The sequence below is a fragment of the Callithrix jacchus genome, chromosome 7 (assembly GCF_049354715.1).
Source record: "Callithrix jacchus isolate 240 chromosome 7, calJac240_pri, whole genome shotgun sequence".
Classification (NCBI taxonomy): domain Eukaryota; kingdom Metazoa; phylum Chordata; class Mammalia; order Primates; family Cebidae; genus Callithrix; species Callithrix jacchus.
The window spans coordinates 30201926-30224450 of NC_133508.1; positions in this window are offsets into that span (position 1 = coordinate 30201926).

Consider the following 22525-nt stretch of genomic DNA (forward strand, 5'->3'; position numbering starts at 1 on the left):
AGCCTTGTGTTACTGCAGCCACAGGGAACTAGTGGGCGAGGAATTCTTTTATTTTCCACAGTGAATGCTCCAAAGATGACAAGCTCTGCGGGAAATCCTGGGTCCTATATATCTCTATATATCCGCACCGCTGGTCCTATTCAGTCCTAAGCAAGGACCACACCATCAATGCGCTTATCCACAATGACAAACAGGAAAAACAAAACCTGGGTTGCACACCCCTGCACACATCTTGCTTTTGACAGTATTTCCCAGCGTCCTCCAGGAAAGAGGAAGCTACAGAAATGTTTAGTACAAGCAACAGCAGGGCAGAGTGTTGCAGGAAGCTGGCATTGAAGGAATTGTTTTTGTTTATTACCTAGCTGAGTTCATTTTGGTTACCTTTTTGGTCTACTCAAAAAGTAAAGTTTCTGATCGGTAAGTCAATTTTTTTTAGAAGTCAAAGGTAAACACAGTATAATGAGCCATACAATTAAGTCATTTCTAATCTCCAGTAAAACAAACTAAATTTATGAGCAGAAATTATCGAAGGCTTATCTACTTCACACCAAGCCAGAATAACTTCCATGACTTTATTAACGATTTCCCAGATATGATTTCCTCTTGCTGATGGGACAATCACTTCTTTGAATGTATTATATGACATAGACCATCATAGCGGACTGCAGTGAGGGATGATCCTGCTAGCCTTAAAGGAGGGAGCTATTGTGTTGGGAGGGGACCATGTGGCAGGGATCTATGGGTGGCTTCTGGAAGCTCAGAGTGGCCCCCAACTGACTGCCAGTGAGAAAATGGAGACCTCAGTTCTACAATCTCAAAGAACCAAGGCCGGGCATGGTGGCTCACACCTGTAATCCCAGCACTTTAGGAGGCCGAGGCAGGCAGACCATCTGAGGTCCGGAGTTCAAGACCAGCCTGGCCAACGTGGTGAAACTCTATCTCTGCTAAAAATACAAAAATTAGCTGGGCATAGTGGTGCACACCTGTAGTCCCAGCTACTTGGGAGGCTGAGGCAGGAGAATAGCTTGAACCAGGAGGCGGAGGTTTCAGCGGGCTGAGATCATAACACTGCACTCCAGCCTGGGTGACAGAGTGAGACTCCATCTCAAAAAAAAAAAAAGAAAAAGAAAAAGAAAACAAACTGAATGCTGCGTGAGCTTGGAAGAGAACCCAGAACTCCAGAAAGGAATGCAAGGCTACTGATCCCTTGATTGCAACATTTCTCTACTACCAATGCAGCAATGAACCTCCTGCTATATCCACGCATGGCTTCCTTCCTTCCTTCCTTCCTTCCTTCCTTCCTTCCTTCCTTCCTTCCTTCCTTCCTTCCTTCCCTCCCTCCCTCCGTCCTTCCTTCCTTCCTTCCTTCCTTCCTTCCTTCCTTCCTTCCTTCCTTCCTTCCTTCCTCTCTCACTCTTTCTTTCTTTCTTCTCTCTTTCTCTCTTGCTGTCTTCTAGGCCAGAGTACAGTGATGGGACTGTACTCACTGCAGTCTCCACCTTGCCGGCCACCTTGGTGCCTTTTATTATCTTTATTGCATCATCTTCCTCTTTCTAATTTCTAGGTGTTGGTATTTCTCAAGGTTTGGTTCTGAGCTATCCTCTCTTTCTCTCTCGTGGGGAATCCAAACCTTATATAACCTCTATAATGATTTCTTCCTTACATCTCTAGCCTAGGTGTCTTTCCCAAACTACAGTTTTGTACATTCTGAAGTCACCTAACATTTCTCTTTGGATAATCTACAGCCGTCTCAGCTGAACAACTGAACACGTTCAAGACTGAACGCTGGATGCTTATGCCGTATTCCAAACCTGTTTTCTCTCTTGCTCACCACCCACTCCTGTGGCCCAGACCCTATACCTAGGTGTCCTCCTTAGGCGTTTCCTTTTCCCTTCTTCTTGTTTCTCCCCCCATATCCAGTCCATCAGCAAGCTCTATCAACTTTATCTACCAAATATTCCCTGACTGGTTCTGCTGCCCTCTGCCCCCACTTCCCCTCCTTGTCCAGGCTGCCGTTGTCTCTCACTCACTCCTCTGCATGGCCTCCTTGCTTCCATTCACTCTCCACATAGCTGTGGTCTCCTTTCAAAAAGTGAGACCAAAGTCACTACAGCCCATGCTTTAAGCTTCTCAGTGACTTCCCATTGTCCTTAGAACAACTCAAACTTCTTTCTGGGGGTTCTAAGATTTGGTGTGACCCGGACTTTGATGCTCCAGCCCCATGTGGGGCCACCCTCAACCTTGCTGTCCTGTCTCCTTCAAATCTCTGAACATTTTCTGCCTACACCGGATCTTCACCACTTTAGGGCTGTATTAGGTTCCTAGGGTTGCTGTTACTAATTACCACAAACTTGGTGACTTAAAACAACAGAAATCTGTTCCCTCAGTTATAGAGGCCAGAAATTCAAAACCAAGTAGCTTACAGATGAGAAACCCAGGTTTAGAAAAGGGCATATGGGTGATTCCTCAAAGAGCTGAAGAAAACAGAAATACCATTTAGCCCAGCAATCTGTTACTGGGTATATACCCAGAAGAATATAAATTATTCTATCATAAAGACACATGCATACATATGTTAACTGTAGTGCTATTCGCAATAGCAAAGGCAGGGATCAACCTAAATACCCATCAATGGTTGACTGGATAAAGAAAATGTGGTACATATGCACCATGGAATACTATACAGCCATAAGAAAGAACGAGATCATATCCTTTGCCGGGACACAGATGGAGCTGGAGGTCATACTTCTTAACAAACTAACACAGGAACAGAAAAACAAATACCACACACTTTCACTTATAAGTGGGTGCTAAATGATGAGAACATATGGGCACACAGAGGGGAACAACAGACACTGGGGCCTGCCTGGGGGTGAAAGGTGGGAGGAGGGAGAGAATCAGGAGGAATAACTACTGATTATTACCTGGGCTTAATACCTGGGCAATGAAATGATCTGTGCAACAGACCCTCGTGACATGAGTTTATCTATACGACAAATCTGCACATATACCCCTCAACCTAAAGTAAAAGTTTTCAAAAAAAGAAAAAGGGCCACACAGCTTAAAGAACCACTCCCCATTTTCTGCCTACACAACTAAATATCCACAGTAATATCCACAGTAAGATACCTTTTTGTAACAACAGATCACTGTCACAAGAACAAAGACCAGAGGGCATCTTTGTCGCATAGAGTCATTCAGTGAAGCAAGTGGGCTAGAAGCTGGTTGTGGAGACTGTGAATATGGGCTAGACCATGGGAGTAACTGCAATGCACTGTCGGTAGGATTTTTTTTTTTGGAAAGAAAGAAAAATAAAGGAGTGAAGGAAAGGAAGAAAGAGGAAGAAAAAGAGGGAGAGAGAACGGGAATGTAGCTTTATTCTAAAAATGGGTATTAATAATGGCTGATCAATATTTGTGTATTTAAGGTGGAGAATGTATATTTTGTGTATTTAAAATGGAGAGCTCTATAAATATTTGTTGAGTTTACTTGTTCTGGATCTGAGTTCAAGTCCTGGATATCCTTATTAATTTTCTGTCTCGTTGAGTTTAAATCTCTTTATGGGTCTTATGTATCTGGGTGTTAGGATCGTTAGCTCTTATTGTTGCATTGATCCTTTTACCACTATATCTTTGTTGCTTTGAAATCGATTTTATCAGATGCGAGAATTGCAACTCCTACTATTTGTTTATTTATTTATTTTTGCTCTCCATTTGGTTGGGAAATCTTTCTCCATCCCTTTGTTTTGACTTGTTGTGTATCTTTGGATGCGAAATGGGTCTGGATGTAGCATATCATTAGGTTTTGGCTGTATCTTTTGATTGGGGGATTTAGTCAATTTAAATTTAGGGTTACAGCCATTTGATGTTAACTGGCTATTTTATCCATTCGTTGATGTAAATTCTTCTTTATGTTGATGCTCTTTACTTTTTGGTGTATTTTTAGAAAGGTTCATACTGGTTCTTCCTTTCTATGTATAATGCTTCTTTCAGAAGTTCTTGTAAAGCAGGCCTGGTGGTAAGAAAATCTCTGAGTACTTGCTTGTTCATAAAAGATTTTATTTTTCCTTCAATTGTGAAGCTTAGTTTGGCAGGATATGAAATTCTGGGCTGAAAGTTCTGTTCTTTAAGGATGTTGAATATTGGCCCCCACTCTCTTCTGGCTTGTAGGGTTTCTGCTGAGAGATCTGCTGTAAGTCTAATAGGCTTCCCTTTGTGGGTAACCTGACCTTTCTCTCTGGCTGCCCTTAGTATTTTCTCCCTTGCTTCAACCCTGGCGAATCTAGCAATTATGTGCCTTGGGTTGCTCTTCTTGAGGAATATCTTTTTGGTGTTCTCTGTATTACCTGGGGTTGAATATTGTCCAGCTTTGCTAGATTGGGAAAGTTTTCCTGAATAGTATCCTGAAGAGTATTTTCCAGCTTGGATTCATTCTCTTCGTCGTATTCAGGTACACCTATCAAACGTAAATTAGGTCTTTTCACATGGTCCCATATTTCTTGGAGACTTTGCTCATTCTTTTTTATCCTTTTTTCTCTATTCTTGTCTTCTCGTTTTATTTCATTAAGTAGGTCTTCGACCTCTGATACCCTTTCTTCTGCTTGATCAATTCTGCTATTCAAACTTGTGCATATTTCGCTAACTTTTCATGTTGTGTTTTTCAACTCCGTTAGTTCATTTATATTCCTCTCTATATTATCTATTCTTGTTAGCATTTCATCAAACCTTTTTTCGAAGTGCTTAGTTTCTTTACATTGGGTTAGAACAAGTTCTTTTAACTCCCAGAAGTTTCTTATCATCCACCTTCTGAAGCCTATTTCTGATAATGGTACACAGTCCTTTTCCATCAGGGCTTGTTCCGTAGCTGATGAGGAACTGTAATCCCCTGTAGAGGGAGAGGCATTCTGATTTTGGGTATTCTCAGCCTTTTTAGGCTGGTTTCTTCCCTTTGTTTTAAATTTATCCATCTGTCGTCTTTACGATTACGGTCTTTCTAGTTGGGTTTCTGAGTGGACATCCAATTGATTGATTCCCAGTGCTGGAATCCAAGCAACCCACTGCGCCGGCCAAAACAGTGGCTTTAAGACAGATGGTGCTCTTCTGCCTGGGAATCTCCTCCCGTTTACTCTGCACAAAGAGCTGCCGTGCCAAGGCACCGGCAAAACCGCTGCGCCGTCTGCAAGAATGGCACTGGCGACCCGTGGGGCTCCTCCACTGGGAATCTTCTGGTCCGTGAGCGACAAAAATTCGTCTGAAAGTGTGGCGTCCTCTCGTTCTCTGTGCTTTCACTGGGAGCTACAATCCAGAGCTGTTAGCAATCAGCCATCTTGAATCTGCTACAAAGGGCCGAGGATTTTTACATTCATATTTATACAAAAGAAGAATCTCAGATCTAGAAGACTGGGTCGATGACATGAATTGTCTCCCGTGATTTTGTCTCTTCCTGAGGCTTTTGCACTGACCAAAGAGAGGAATTAGGACTCTTTGTGACTCTGTGTATAAGACACCGCAGGGCTCCACCTCCCTCCGGGTCAAGTGCTGGGCCACATTTGCACTTCAGTCTCCACGTGACTGCTTCGAAAGGGCCTGCTTTTCTTCTCTGAGGCTTTTGGGATCTGGGCAGACACACACACCCTGAAGTTATCTCCTCTTAAGCCGATAAACCAGAGATTATCGTATCTTGGTAAGCACAGAGATCTTAGAAGGACAGTCACCTCCCAGAAGAGTTGGAAAGTCCTCAGGGAGCAAGGGAAGCCATTCTAGGCTGGAGCCTTCTGGAGAGGTTACAGGACACCCCCAACCATTGTGCATTCAGAGGCCTTCACCAGGAAGGGCCCTCTAGGAACCTGTTCCAATTCTCCCTGCAGCAGAAGAGTTGGCACAAGCAAAAGCATCTTTTACTGCACACACCTGGAGAACAGGAGTTTCCAGTTGCCTCGGCTCCAACCCAGCCCCCACCATTCATGCTTGCGAGGAAGAAGGTCTCTGTTTCACACCAGTCTTCCAAATGCCTTATGAGAAGGGCCCACATTTTCATCTGCTTTTTAGTTTTATTTTTACTTATTTAGGTTTTAGAGACAGTGTCTCACTCTTGCCCAGGCTGGAGTGCAGTGATACAATCATAGCTCACTGCAGCCTCCAACTTCTGGGCTCAAGTGATCCACCCACCTCACCCTCTAAAGTAGCTGGGCCCACAGGTGCATGCCACCATACCCAGATTGTTTTTTTATTTTTATCTAGAGATGGGATCATGCTGTGTTGCCTGGGCTGGTCTTAAACTCCTGGACTCAAGAGATCCCCCTGCCTCCTGGGATTACAGGCATGAGCCATCACTCCTGGCCTCATCAGTATTTTAGATGTTTCGTTTTTAAACTCCCATCTCCTCCTACCTTCTGCCTCAAGACTAGATTAAGGATCTCTAACTGTTTCACTGGTTGATGTCTCACATACAATGAGTCCAGTGGGTGGGGGGACTTTTAGTGAGCAAAATTAAGCCTATTTATTTATGTATTTATTTGAGATGAAGTTTCGCTCTGGTGGCCCAGGATGGAGTGCAATGGTGCATTCTCGGCTCACTGCAACCTCCACCTCCCAGGTCCAAGCGATTCTTCTGCCTCAGCTTCCTGAGTAGCTGGGATTCCAGGCACCTGCCACTACCCCTGGTTAACTTTTGTATTTTTAGTAGAGACAGGGTTTCACCATGTTAGCCAGGCTGGTCTCAAACTCCTGACCTCAGGTGATCTGCTCACCTCGGCCTCCAAAAGTGCTGGGATTGCAGGCATGAAGCACCATGCCCAACCTAAGCCTTTCTTTACCTCAAGACTTGTCTGATCCCCTAACAGGCTAATTTCTATTTTACAGCTCTGAGAGAAGATGCAGTATACAGAACTTCCCAAACATACATGAGTAGAGCACATCTGTTGCTAGTGATACCAAGGACACAATTTGGGAAGCATTGCACTGGCATGGCCAGTGTACAGCTATAAGCTCCCAACAGCCTGGCAAGTTAGGCGTCATCAACCCTTCTCCTTAGATATGAGAGGAAGTCATTTGCAGCCACTGCAAGGTTCAAACACTAGAAGCTTCCAAACATAAACCTGCACCAAGAGGACATGTTAATGATTATCCATTCAAGAAATTGGGCCATTGCACTCAGCGAGCAGCAATCCGAAGTGGTTTGTGGTGCATGGCAGTGATGCGTTCTGCCTGCTGGCCAGTGAGGTCATGGTGGCTTTGACCATGAGATAGGGATGGTGTGGGGGCAGGGGGCGCCCGTGGATACATCACAAATAACTCAGTCAGAAGATGTGCACATCTCAGAAATTCATAGAACAAAGATCATTTATAACTGAATAGGGGTTACTGTAGATCTATGAGCTGGAGGAGACATCCCAGAAAGAAAAGCATGGTGAGATGGGGAGAGCCAGCAGCGCCCTCAGCAGGGAGGGACCCAGGTAAGGCATTAAAAGAAGGGAGTAGGCAGGTAAATTTCTGTTTTTTTGGAGAGAAAACTGATCATCTGTATCCTTGTTTTTTTTGTTGTTGTTGTTGTTTGTTTGTTTTAGTAAGGCCGGAACATTTATTTAGTTAGTTATTTTTTATTTTTAGAAATAAGGTCTCACTCTGTCACCCAGGTTGGAGTGCATTGGTGCAATCGTAGCTCATTGCAGTCTCAAATTCTTTGGTTCAAGAGATTCTCCTGCCTCAATCTACCAAGTAGTATGGACTACAGGTGTATACCACTATGCTTGGTTAATTTTTGTATTTTATTTTTTGTACAGAGGGCATGTTGCTATGTTCCCCAGGATGGCCTCAAACTCCTGGGCCCGAGTGATCTTCCTGCTTCAGTCTCCCAAAGAGTTGGGATTACTGACCCAGGTGCCTTTTTTTTTGAGACAATGTCTCTCTCTCTTACATAGCCTGGAGCACAGTAGCACGATTTTGGCTCACTGCAGCCTCAACCTCCTCCTGGGCTCAAGTGACCTACTTCCGCTACCTGAGTAGCTGGGTGCACATCAGCAAGCCCAGCTATTTTTTTTTTTTTTTTTTGGTAATTTTGGTAGAGTCAGGGTTTCTTGATGTTACTCAGGCTGATTTCAAACTCCTGAGCTCAAGCAATCCGCCCACCTCAACCTCCCAAAGTGCTGGGATTACAGGCATGAGCCACTGTGCCCGGCCCTAATATCCTCCTTCTGTTCCAGGATCTCATCCAGGAGACAGCATGGCTTTTATTCATCGTGTCTCCTTAGGGTCTTCTTGACTGTGATGGTTATTTAGACTTTCCTCATTTTCAACGACCTTGACAGCTTTGAGGAGTACAAGTCAAGTATTTTAAGGAATGTCCTTCAATTTAAGGACTATTCTTGGTCTGAGGTTTTTCTTGTAGACAGGGGTCATGGGTTTTGAGGAGGAAGACGAAAGAGGTAAAGTGCTGTTCTCATAACATCGTTTCAAGGGCATGTACCATCAACTCGATTTATGTGGCTATTGGCCTTGATCACCTCGGTCAGGTAGAGCTCATCAGTTTCCCTTCTGTAAAGTTATTCTCTCCTCCTTTCCCTCCGACACTCTGGAAGTCTCCATGCATGACTCACACTTAAGGCATGGAAATTTAGGCCCTTCCCCCTTGAGAAGAAACTATCTACTTAAGTTATTTGGAACTTTTCTGCATGGGAGATACGTTTATTATGCTCTCTCATTTTTTTTTTAAATTTCTTTTTTTTCCACCTGAGACAGAGTCTTGCTCTGTCGCTCAGGCTGGAGTGCAGTGATGTAATCTCGTCTCACTGCAACCTCCACCTCCTGGGTTCAAACAATTCTCCTGCCTCAGCCTCCCGAGTAGCTGGGATTACAGGCACACGCCACCACACCTGGCTGATTTTTGTATTTTTAGTAGAGATGGAGTTTCACCATGTTGGTCAGGCTGGTCTCAAACTCCTGACCTTGTGATCTGCCTGTCTCAGCCTCCCAAGGTGCTGGGATTACAGGCTTGAGCCACCACACCCAGCCTCCCATTTATTTTTTTTATTTGATCATGAATATATTTATCAGTATGGGCTTATGGACATTTATGTTATACTTTGTATCAATATTTATAAATATCGGTATGTTAATTATTTTGTAAAGTATGTCAGCTTTGGCCACCAAGAGCTCCTTCAGTTGGCTCCAGTGTCTTCACTCTGCATGTGTTTTGTTCATGTGTGTGTTTGTTGTTTGTTTGTTGCAGGGGTGGGGGTTGTTTATTTCTTTTGTTTTGGTTTTAAGCCCATTTTTACTTTCTGGCACTACAAGATGTTGGCTCTTGTTTATTCTCTAGAAACAGCCATTTCTTCCAGACACCCTGGTCCCTTCCATCAGAGAATGGTGTTAGAAAGCACAATCTAGGTGCTGGGAGTGTGTGTTGTTACTGGGGGGTCATTCTTTCTAGGCCTGTTCAGCAGACGGCAAAGAAATATATGTGTGTATACTAACCCATGTGGGTAGCCATTTGTATCTAAGTAAGCAAACATGAGTTCACACTGATGGCTGTAACTCTAATTTGGCATGGCATGGATTATTCCAGCCTTCTCTCTCTCTCTCTTTTGAATAGAGATGGGGTCTTGCTATGTTGCCTACGCTGGTCTTGAATTTCTGGGCTCAAGCAATCTGCCTGCCTCAGCCTCCCAGAGTGCTATAATTACAGGTGTGAGCCACTGCACCTGGCCCTCCAGTCTTCTTGCTTGTCGGTAACCCTGAAATCCAACGGCAAGACACCTGATTCCTGCCACCTGCCACAGACATACTTCATTGTTCTAGTCCAGTATACCCGACTTAGTATGCTAGACTAGCGGGTCTGAAACTGTGAAACCATATGCCCACGGCAGCAATCTTACCAACAAAAGTACATTGCTGACGGGCACTCAGTGCCTTTTGCCACTGGCCTTAGAGTCGGCATTCATTCCCCAAGTGACCTTGACCTAATCGGCACCTTTTCTCCTCACCCACTCTAGTGAGGGTGTACCATAAACAGTTCATCTTTTGTTGTAGTCTGCATTCCATCCTTGGATCCTCTAGCTTCCTAAATATGTTTTAAATTTGTATAGGTTAAGGTTAACTCTTTATGCTGTAATGTTCTTTGGGTTTTGACAAATGCATCATGTCATAGATCCACCACTGTAGAATAGTTTCATCATTCTAAAACACTCCTTAGGGTTCACCTGTTTTAACCTCTCCTTGTATTTTTGTGTGTTTTTCCATTTTCAAGTAAGCAGATACTTTACAAAAATAATGATACATAGGTCATTAGAAATCAGTGTAATCCTTACTTGCTTTACACAGTATATTTATAATAAATAAAAGGTTTTTCAAAATTATATTATTATAAACTATGTTTATTTTGTACCTTACACATCTTATGTCCCATGTTAGAGATAATAACCGACAGGCTAAAACTTCTCTAGTGAGATTATTGTGCTCTTTTGGAAAGAGATAACTAAAATTCCAGAAATATCACTATTCTAGATGAGATCGGGGACTGGCCCCTTTCGCAAGTGGCAGAGTCAGTGTTCAAATATGGTTCAACTTTCCAATGAACCAAGCAGCCTTTCAGAACTGTCATGAATCTAGCCGCTGAAAATCTTAGCAAATACCTTCTTTTGCATGCAGGTAACTTTTGCCCCACTCCATTTTTTTTTTTTTTTTTAAAGTCTAAAGCATGTTTATTTACAAACTCAAAGTTTTGCAACAAAGGTAATATGATACCCACTCTGCACCCCAGATTGAAGCAAAATGCAGAAGATAATTTATTTACCCCCATGCTTGTCGTCAGTTGCTATTTTTCATTGGCTACAGTTTTACGGTCTCAAGAGGGAATCTCACAGCGGCTAAACATTTATGACTTACATTAATTCAGTGTCCTTAGCTGTCATGCTTCTCAACTTACTGTCAAGCCACAGAGATATATTTTTAGGATATTTCTAAGGGAAGCCGTGTGGAGACTTAGACAAAATTTGTAGTAAGATTTCTTGAGAAACTAAAGCAGGCAGCTTCACACACACACACACACACACACAGCCTTGCATGTAAGAGGAAAGGCCGGGCGCCGTGGCTCATGCCTGTAATTCTAGCAATTTGGGAGGCTGAGGTGGGAGAATCATAAGGTCAGGAGTTTGAGACTAGCCTGATCAAAATGGTGAAACCCTGTCTCTACTAAAAATATAAAAAATAGCAGGGCATGGTGATACACGCCTGTAATCCCATCTACTCAAGAGGCTAAGGCAGGAGAATCACTTGAACCCAGGGGGCAGAGGCTGCAGTGAGCCAAGATCGTGTCACTACACTCCAGCCTGGGTGACAGAGTGAGACTCCATCTCAAAAAAAAAAAAAAAATACAAAAATTAAAAATTAGCCGGGCATGGTGGTGCACGCCTGTAATCCCAGCTACTCGGGAGGCTGAGGCAGGAGAATCACTTGAACCTGGGAGGTGTAGGTTGCAGTGAGCCGAGCTTGCGCCACTGCACTCCAGACCGAGCGACAGGGCAAGACACTATCTCAAAACAAAAAACAAAAAACAAACAAAAAAAACGAACAAAAACAATGAGTCCTTTGGGAAAGCCTGGCATATCACAAAAAATCCCTTTGCATGTACCTTGCAATTCCCAGGCTCAAGTGTCTGCTTTCGGTGTTATTTCTGGGTCCTTCGGGCATGGTGCTGGCATTGGGAAGGGAGAAAAGTAGGATGGAGGGAAGGAGAAAGTGGGTAGGAAAAAGGGAGGGAGTGAGGCAGAAAGTGAAAAGAAAGGAGGTGGGAGGAGGAGTGATGAAGGCTGAGGGGCAGGGAGGAAGATGATCTCCTAGGTACCTGCTGTTTGAGGACGTGCGCTGCTTGCTTGACTCCATGTTCTCACGTAATCCCAATGGCTACGCGTCAGGTAAGAATTCTACCATCCCTACTTCCTCTTGACCATGTGACAAGGAGGATGACTGAAGTGACACCAGTGCTGTCAAACAAGGGAGGGGAGACAATGATGGAGAAAACCAAGAAAAGCAAGTAAGTCAGAAGCAAGACCTTCATCTCACAGCGCGTCGTTTCTCCCAACGTGACTTTTTTCGCTTAACCTGATTAAAATGTTCTGCCTCTAACACAGCCTCTCCTGCTCATAGATGATGAATGTGTAACCTTATTCTTGCATTATCAGTCATGAACCCTGGATAATATCAGGGGCCTGGGCTCTTTTGTCTTCAGAGGCCTTTCCTCCATTAAAGAAAATTCTATTTGAAGGTTATGTTTGTATAAAGATGAATATATCAGTAGTATATATTAGAACATTTTCTCCTCTGACTTAAAAAGAAAGTAAAACATTTTGTGGGTCCCTGAAAGTATCGTGAGCCCTAGACTCTGTCCTCACCATTGTCTCTGACAATAGTCTTTATCAATAAATAGTGTAGCTTGCATGAGTCACCAAGTGGTGACTGAGTCCTGATTCCTGGAATGGAAGGTCAACGCTGTGTGTGACCAGAGGGTCACATTTACAGTGCTAAGTGCCCGTGGCTGAATTCAACTGATCTTCATTCAAAAGGTCTTGTCTTAAATGTCAGTGGAACACATACATATATTTTTTTTATTTAGAAAAAATAAAGACAGGGTCTTGCTGTGCTGCCCAAGCTGATCTTGAACTCTTGGGCTCAGGCAGTTTTTCCACCTTGGCCTCCCAAAGTGCTGAAATTACAGGTGTGTGCCACCGTGCTCAGCCTATGTGCACCTTTTAATCAAAAAGTTTTATGAAAGCAAGCGCTTGGGTGAATGAAGAGGGAATGACTCTACTCAGAAAGAAGAGTTTTGCACATAGTTGCTGTAGCCTTGCTTCATCCTGTGCACGTCTCTGCCTGGAGAATAGCAAAGTGACCTGGAGCAGATAAGGTATCACGGAACAGAGATTTGTCCTTCCCTCCACTGTGAAGATTCTGTGGGCATGAGCAGTTGAAGAAAAATAACAGACAAGGCAAGATAAGATAATAGAAAAAGCAAATTCCAAAGACTCTTCTTTTCTTCTTCTGGATTAAATACCATCCTTAGGGTCTTTCATGGTTTTTAGTATTTGTTATTGCGATAGTCTCTGGAATAAAATAAGGCATTTATTACCAAATCGATCTATCATCTGAATGCAATGTTTGCATTTCTGAAAATCAGATCACCAGAGAAATTCACAAACCTCAGGATGAATTATTTTTTAGAGTAATAGACATCTCCTAGTATGTAGCCCTTCTGTAGGCTGGGGGAGTGGATTGGAATGTGAAAAGTGGGTTTCCTAAAAAAGTAGACACATGCAGAGGGATAGCAGAAGGCATTTATTTTGCATTTGAGTTGCATTTTTCTGAACTACTTCTCCCAGATTTTTGCATAACTCACGCCTTATCTTTGAGGTCTGAGCTTAATATTTTTCCCTAGGAAGAAAACTTTGCTGACCAACCTATAGTTCTCTAGGCCACTGTCCTATTTCATTTTCCCAACAGTGCATGTGATCATCTGAAGCAGTTAAACGCTTGTTGATTTCTGGTGGGTTCACTTGTTTGTTATTTATCTTCCACTACTAGAATGTAAGCTCCATGAGAACAGACAACATAGAGGTTTCATTTCACTGTTGAATTTTTAGCATTTAGAATGGTGCTGACACGTGTTTGTTGAATGAATGATTGAATGAATGAACTCCAACTGTCCTCCAGAGAACCCTGGAACCAGATATGGGAATATTTCTGGGAAGTAACTAGGACAAGTGAACTGGATCCCTGCATGTTAGAGCTAGAGGGTCCTGAACTGTCATCTGACCCACTCATTCATTTTCCAGATGAAGACGATCTAGCGGCACAGAGAGGTAAGAACTGCCCAAGGCAGAGCCATGCAGAGGTTCAGGGGGCCCAGCTGTTTCCAATTCCTGAAGCAGGCCTCAAACCACAATTTTAAAATAAAGGATATGAAAATCGAACAGGGTGCCCACCAAAGTCATCTTCTCTAAAATAAATAAGTCTGCCTCCTCTCACGCAGCTGATATTAATCAAGGCAAGACTATCCGAACACCAAAAGCAGTTCTCTGTCTAAGCTTTCAGCCCGAGCCAGCGAGCTTCTCGCTCTCATTTCCTCTCCTTGCTTCCCGCTGCCCCTGACTCAAGGTGATACAAATGAAAAGGCCTGAATTTATTAGGAGTTTACCATGTCTTGGACATTATGTTAAGTGTCTGACATTCCCCATTTATTATCCTCATCTTATAGAAGGGGAATTTGGGCCGAGAGATTTGAGATATTGGCCTTAGGTCACACAGCTAATAATAGTGGAGTTTGGGCACCATCTGAGGTTGTCTGACGCCAAGACCTGGATTAAAATATTGTATTTTAACTTAATTTTTAAAATAGATTATACATTCAGTGTTCAAAATTCAAAAATTATATATAGGTTTACTATAAAAGCTCCCACCTACACAGAACCACACAGTCTCTGTCCCTAAAGGCAACCAACATAATGAGTCGCTTAGGGATTTTTCTAGAGATATTGTGTACATAGACAAGTCAGTGGAGGGGAGTGTGTGTGTGTGTGTGTGTGTGTGTGTGTGTGTGTGTATCCTTTTGTCAACTTTTTGCTGTGGAACATGTTAAACAGATACAAAAGTGAACAGAATCGGCCCGTGCGGTGGTGCACGACTGTAATCCCAGCACTCTGGGAGGCCAAGGCAGGCAGATTGCTTGAACCCAGGAGCTTGAGACCAGCCTGAGTACCACGGCAAGACCCATCTCTACAAAAATTATGAAAAATTAGCTGAGCGTGGCGGTGTGCACCCGTGTGGTCCCAGCTACTAGGGAAGCTGAGGCAGGAGGATCTCTTGAGCCCAGGAGGAGGTTGCAGTGGCCCAAGATCATGCCATTGCACTCCAGCCTGGTGACACAGTAAAACCCCTTTCTCAAAAAAAACTAATAATAATAAAAGTGAACAGGATCCTGCAATGGGACCTCCATGTTCCCATCACCTGCTACAAGTGTCAAATCCAGAACAATCTCGTTTCATCCACAGCCCATTATTCCCCTCCCAGATATCATAGCATTTTCATCTATCAATATTTCTGTATATATATATTGAAAAGATGGAGACTTTTAAAACAGAATCTAAATATAATGACCCCTGAAAATTTATAATAATTCCTTACAATCATTAACTGTCTAGTCAATATACAAATTTTCAATTGCCTCATAGATGTCTTTTTTTTTTTCACAGTTTATTTGAATCAGGATTAAGGTAAGGTTCACAGACTGCAATTGTTGATAGGTCTTTTAAGTCTCTTTTAATCTATAGATTCTTCCTCTGATTCTTTTTTTTATTCCTTGCAATTTATTTGTTGAGGAAACCAACTTGTTTGTCCTGTAGAATTTCTAACAGTTTGAACACAAACAGGAGCACAAAATTTATACTATTTTGATTTGCTTTTTTTACTTAACGAAAATCATTAATCCATTCAATAAACATGTTACAATAAACATGTAATGTTAATGACCTAACGTTATTTTTTCTAACTAATTACTAATTTTTGAAGTAATTAGTGAGTATATGGCATTTTTAATTTATTGATATAACATAGTTGTACCTGTTTTAAGGGCGCATGTAATACTGTATGTATATACAACGTGTGATAATCAAATCAGGGTAACTGGGGCATGCATCATCTCACAAATTTACCTTTTTTGTGTTGAGAACATTATAATTCTTCTCTTTTAGCTATATTGAAGTATACAATAAATTACTGTTAACTAAAATTTCCCCACTGTACTATTGAGTACTAGAACTTAATCCTTCTAAGTCCTTTTTAATTTATTTTTATTTTAGAGACAAGGCATCACGTTGTCACCCAGGCTGGAGTGCAGTGATGTCATGATGGCTCATTGCAGCCTCAAACTCCTGGGCTTAAGTGATCCTCTAGCCTCAGCCTCCCTCATAGCTAGGATGACAGACACATTATCAACATGCCCAACTAATTAAAAGTGTATATTTGTAGAGACGGGATCTCACTATGTTGCCCAGGTTGGCCTTGAACTTCTGACCTCGAGTAATCTTCCTTCCTTGGCCTCTCAAAGTTCCAGGATCACAGGCATGAACCTTGGCACCTAGCCATTATAACTGTTTTTGTATCCCTTAACCAGCTTCCCTTCATACCCCCTTCCTCCTTCCCTTCCCAGCCTCTGCTAATTAGGTTCTACAAATTGGGACACAGTAGCAAACAAAACGAACACACAAAGGAATAATCCCCACCTTCGTGGAATTTACATTTTAGTGGTTGTTTCCAAGCTTTGGCATTATAGACAATGTGGCATTTTGCATAGAAGAATGCAATCAGTTAGGTAAATTTCTAGGAGTAAGGCATATAAAACTTGTACAGATGTGTGGCCAGGGGCGGTGGCTCACACCTGTAGTCCCAGAACTTTGGGAGGCTGAGGTGGGCAGATCACAAGGTCAAGAGATGAAGACCACCCTGGCCAATATGGTGAAACCCCATCTCTACTAAAAATACAAGAATTAGGCTGGGCCTTGTGGCACGCACCTGTAGTCCCAGCTGCTCAGGAGGCTGAGGCAGGAGAATCACTTGAATCAGGGAGGCAGAGGTTGCAGTGAGTCAAGATCTCGCCACTACACTCTTGCCTGGGCAACAGAGCGAAACTCCATCTCAAAAAACAACAATGAAAAAATGTAGTCAAATTGATTAATCTTCTCTCTCATGGCTTCTGAGTTTTACGTCAGAGTAAGAAAAAGCTTGGATTATTAGTCACCAGGTTATTTCACTGGCCGATTGTCTGAGTTAACCCACAGTAATAAATAACCACAGACTCTCACTGGTTTAACATAACCAAGCTAATTTCTTGCTCACACCACACATCCAGTACCATTGGGGCCTGCTTTTACTCCAAGATCTGAGCTTCAGGGGCCACCTTGACCTGTGTGTCTACCATCACTGTGCCAGGAGAAGGTGTCGTGGCAAAGGGCACACTGGCACTTGAAGCTTTCACTCACATTTCATCGGCCAAAGCAAGTCCTATTCCGACCTGAGCTCCAGGCAAGAGGGTAGTGCCATTCCAGCTGTGCCCAGAAGAAAAGGAATGTGCATGAGACCCCTTAATGATGGCCACAGACTCCTCCTCCCTTGCTCGAGTCTGGGTGAAGAACTGTTTTTCTAGCAACCCCGATTCTATGACTTTCTCTGACACATCCACATGCAAAGTAATGCAATACACACCCACATGCCAGCAGATCGCTACTAGCTGAGCGTGTGACCAATTTGAGTATCTGGATGGGCCAGATGTTCAGAGAGGCCATGTTTAACCACAAAACACCACGGCCTCCAATGTCCCAGCCCTTGGCCTAAGCGTCATTGTTCTCCAAGCATGTGGCGGCGTCAGCCTTCTCACTTCCGGAGCCAAGGTGACACTGTTACGCGCTGGCTAGTTTAGCTTTCTTGGGTGCAACATCTGGAACAAATGTGTAACTTGATGTTGGTCACTTTTACGTAAAAATAAATAGTCTGTATCCTACAGACCCAGTGAAAGGTGCTGTTTGTTTAGACAGTGGAGTTTTTGCAGAATTCACAAAGCCAATAGATATTGGAACTCTCAATATAAACAATAAGGAAACTTAAAACAAACTCTTATAAAGCCTAAGCGATAGGAACGTTTTCTTCAGCATGAATCATGGGCTAATTATTATTCCTAAAACTGTAAACCAAATTAATTATGCCTACGCAGCAGCTAGAGAACAGGGAGGGTCTAGCACCTGTCTTGTGTTCAAATACAGACTATTTAGAGACAAGAGGTGTGTTTGATTTTTCTGCTTGCTGGAACATATTCTCTCAAGTTTCTTTAGGTAGCAGGGTTCTCTTGTGAGGATATATATATGAGTAAAACGAGAAGCAGGGATCTCATGGGAACCTAAGAACAAAGCCAGTGGACACTGGGACTTTGGTGGAAATGAGACTGTATCCAAAGCAAGACCAGCCTCAATGGCTCAAGACTGTAATCCCAGCACTTGGAGAGGCAGAGGCAGGTGGATCACTTGAGTTCAGGAGTTCAATACCAGCCTGGGCAACAGAGTGAGACCTTGTCTCTACAAAATGATACATAAATACATAAATAAAAAACAAACAAAGCATTTCTAGGTGCTCATTCAGCAGCAGCAGTGGGGCTCTATTTAGAAGAATCTCAGGGGAAGAGCAGGCTTTTGAGAGTGACACAGGTACCTTGGAGGGAAGAGCAGCAGTGGGAACCTCCCTTATGTCCCTGGGATGGAGAGCTGACAGGTCACAAGGGGCAATGGTTAAGCAGCTAACACAAGTGTCAGCTGTCTTTTGAAGATCCAGGCCACGTGCTCACTACAGAGACAGAGACAGTGACAACAAAGATATTAGATAATAACTTCTTACCTTGGGAAATTACAGCATGAAAAAGATAAATCTGGGTAGGGCACGGTAGCTCACACCTGTAATTCCAGCACTTTTGGAGGCGAAGGCCAGTGGGGCACCTGAGATTGGGAGTTTGAGACTAGCCTGGCCAAGGTAGTGAAACTCCATCTCTACTAAAAATGCAAAAATTAGCCAGTCATGGTGGTGCAGGTCTGTAATCCCAGCTACTCAGGGGGCTGAGGCAAGAGAATCACATGAATCCAGGAGGCAGGTTGCAGTGAGTGGAGATTGCACCATTACACTCCAGTCTGGACAACAAATCAAGACTCCATCTCAAAAAAAGAAAAGAAAAGAAAAAAAAAGATAAATTCTAGTTTCGGATTAGTCAGTTTATTAAATTTTTTAAAGCAGCCAGGCATGGTAGCTCACACCTATAATACCAGCACTTTGGGAGGCTGAGGCAAGTGGATCATTTGAAGTCAGGAGTTCGAGACCAGCCTGGCCAATATGGTAAAACCTTGTCTCTGCTAAAAATGCAAGGACAGGTATGGTGGCTCACTCCTGTAATCCCAGCACTTTGGGAGACTGAGGCGGGTGGGTCACCTGAGATTGGGGGTTCGAGACTAGCCTGACCAACATGGAGAAACCCCATTTCTACTAAAAATACAAAATTATCCTGGTGTGGTGGCACATGCCTGTAATCCCAGCTACTTGGGAGGCTGAGGCGGAAGAATCGCTTGGACCCAGAAGGCAGAGGTTGCAGTGAGCCAAGATTATGCCATTGCACTCCAGCCTGGGCAACAAGAGCAAAACTTTGTCTCAAAAATAAACAAATATATATATAAATAAATTTTTAAAAGCTTGGATTTGAGTCATGGCAGAAAGAAGAAAGAAAGAAAGAAAAAGAAAGAAAGAAAGAAAGAAAGAAAGAAAGAAAGAAAGAAAGAAAGAAAGAGAACCCCAATAATAACTACAGTGGATTGCATTATTTATTCCAAATGTTTGTTCCTCCTCTCTACTAGGCTAACCCCAAGGCGGCCCCTCCCTGGCACCCTGCCTGATGGGAGGAGCATATATCTTGCCCACTGAGGGCAGGGTTCCCCATGTGGCTGTCTTTGTCGGTGGAATTGATACGATGCCTGAACAGATGTGTTAAGAGCTATCAGTGTTCTGGAAGTTGCATGGTTCTGCCATTGCTCTGTTTCACAAGACCAAGACAGAGACTGTTCCTTCAGCCTGTATTGCAGAACAACAACAACAAAAATGCAGAGTGAAATCTGACTCACTACCAATGCATATATGAGCAAGAAATAAACATTTGATGTTGTAAGTCACCAGGATTTGGGAGGACTTGTATTATTGCAACATAATTTAGCTTAAGCTGATGGATGTAGGTATTAGGACCAGAAAAGTGACACTGATCTACTAAAAATCCTGAAATACAGAGCATGTTTCCTTGCAATGACTTTTTGCCTGCAACAAGAAAAATGGACCGAATGAACCTGTGGCTTTGTTAAGAAGCAGGAAAACCAAACATTGCTAGCATGAGTTTGCTTCCACTGCTTGCCTCTGACAAGGGACTGCAAGAAATACATAAACACCAAAAACTATTTCCAGCCTAAAAGTCAAATCGAAATAAAATATGGGAGGTCCAGATACTACAAAGCTAGAATTTGGAGTTAAGAAGATGATAGAATGAGCAGAACAGGGTAAAAGCTGTCAGAGAAGCAACTAGTCTCTAAATCCTCACATTTGCTCTGCAGTCTTGATATTTCCTACTTCTTCCTTGCGTCTCTAGAGCGGCTAAATACAGAAGGTCAGGGGACCAGGGGTTGCCAGTCACAGTGGAGGGCACAGGTACAGTACGTGTACCCGATGCTTGATGCAGACATCAGCTCTTTTTTGCCACTCCACTGCCAGAATGCCGGAAGCCAGACCCATCCTCTCCAGCCAGGAGATTATAACAGCCTCAGGAGAATCTTATCCATATCTTGAGACACTGACACTAAAGGGTCCCCCAACAAATGCCTGCACACCTCACACTCTAGTGTGAAAATCACCAAGTCCTAATCATGAACTCAGAACTTCCAATCAGCTTTGTATTCCTCAGCTCTCTTTTTTTTTTTGAGATGGAGTCTCGCTGTGTCACCCAGGCTAGATCTTGGCTCGCTGCAACCTCCACCTCCCGGGTTCAAGTGATTCTCCTGCCTCAGCCTCCCAAGTAGAGTAGCTAGGACTATAGGTGTGCACTACCATGCCTGGTTAACTTTTTTCTATTTTTAGTAGAGACAAGGGTTTCACCATGTTAGTCAGGCTGGTCTCAAACTCCTGACCTCAGGTGATCTACCCACCTTGGCCTCTCAGAGTTCCGGGATTACAGGTGTGAGTCACCATACCCAACCTTCTCAGCTCTTAAACTGTGCCAGCTGAGGATTAGCCGACAGCTGAGAAGACTGAAACAAACAGAAAAGAATCCGCTTGGAGAAAATAGGGACCATTCAGGAAGAAAAACACTTTCTATATAATTAAAAACTTTAAATATATATAAAACATACATTTAAAATGTTAATTAAAGTTTTACATATAATTTAAAAAGTTAATATCTATAACATATATATTTATGTTATCTTATCTTGTCCTGGTTCCAAGGTTTCTTCTTTTTCTTCCATGACCTACTGCTTGGATCAGCTGAGAATCCTCATTTCACCCCCACAGAAATGTTCTCTGACCTACTCTTAGGAGCTGGAGGTAGATTATGTTGGGTTTAGACCCAGGACATCCTGGGTGGCATACTTACCTGACCATGTCACTGCTGAACCCAGATCCAGCTCCACAAATGGATGCCTCAGTGATGTGCTCCCATGTTTCCAGGTTTCAATAATGGCCTTGCCCTTGACCTTTCCAGAAGGGATGCTCTCTACACATCTAGGAATCTAAACCCAGAACTTCAGTTGAACTTCTTCTCCCAGGAACCTAGTGGCAATTTACTCGATTGCTACTCAGTCAAAACTAAGCAATGCAGTTTTTTGAGGATACAAACATGAGTTGCAAATCTATTAAAAATTTTTTTAAAAGCAAAGGAATCACTAATACAGAAGTCTGGAGAGGGATTTCCCGAAGGTGAAGGCTAGGGTCTGTCTTAGAAGAGTGTCAAAGGATGCTTCCAAGCTACTGCAATGACCCTCCTTCTGAGCCCGAGAGAAGAGTGTGTAGAGAAGAGTAATTCTATTCTTCTGCTTGTACATGATTTCTATTCTATTATGCATGATACATTTCACAAAAGATCATTCTTCTAGTTTAGAAAAGTTAAGTAGCAGTGAATGATTTAAGAAAACAAACAGAAAGACTGAGGAAGCTCTGTGTTCAAAAACAAAAAAGGGTGCACACATATGCACACATACACACATAGACACATAAATACACACGCACACACATACACACATATACACATGTGCACACACATACACACACATGCACATACACATACACACATACACACACACACACACACACACACACACACGTTTGCCTGTGCCTACATAAAATGCCCATGGAAGGATCCATTAGAAAATGGGACACTAGGCCGGGCATGTCGGCTCACACCTGTAATCCCAGCACTTTGGGAGGCCAAGGCGGGTGGATCACAAGGTCGGGAGTTCAAGACCAGCCTGGCCAACATGGTGAAACCCCATCTCTACTAAGAATACAAAAATTAGCCAGGTATGGTGGCATGCACCTGTAATCTCAGTTACTCTGGAGGCTGAGGCATGAGAATCGCTTGAACCCAGGAAGCGGAAGTGAAAGCTGAGATTGCACCACTGCACTCCAGCCTGAGTGACAGAATGAGACCCTGTCTCAATCCCCCCCCAAACAAAACAAAAGAAACCACTTATTTCATATGTGCATCAAGAAACATCGAAAGGAACGTTCCAACCAGCCTTGTATATGATAACCATGAAAGGAAGAAGAAACGTCAGCAATCTGAAAGTTCCCAAAGAGGAGAACGTATTTAAAGAAATTCTGGTTGAGCCACACAATAGACGATCATACAGCAGTGGAAATGAATGAACATTGGTGAAAATCACAAATAAAATGTAGAAAGAGGTAAAGAGCAAAGGATA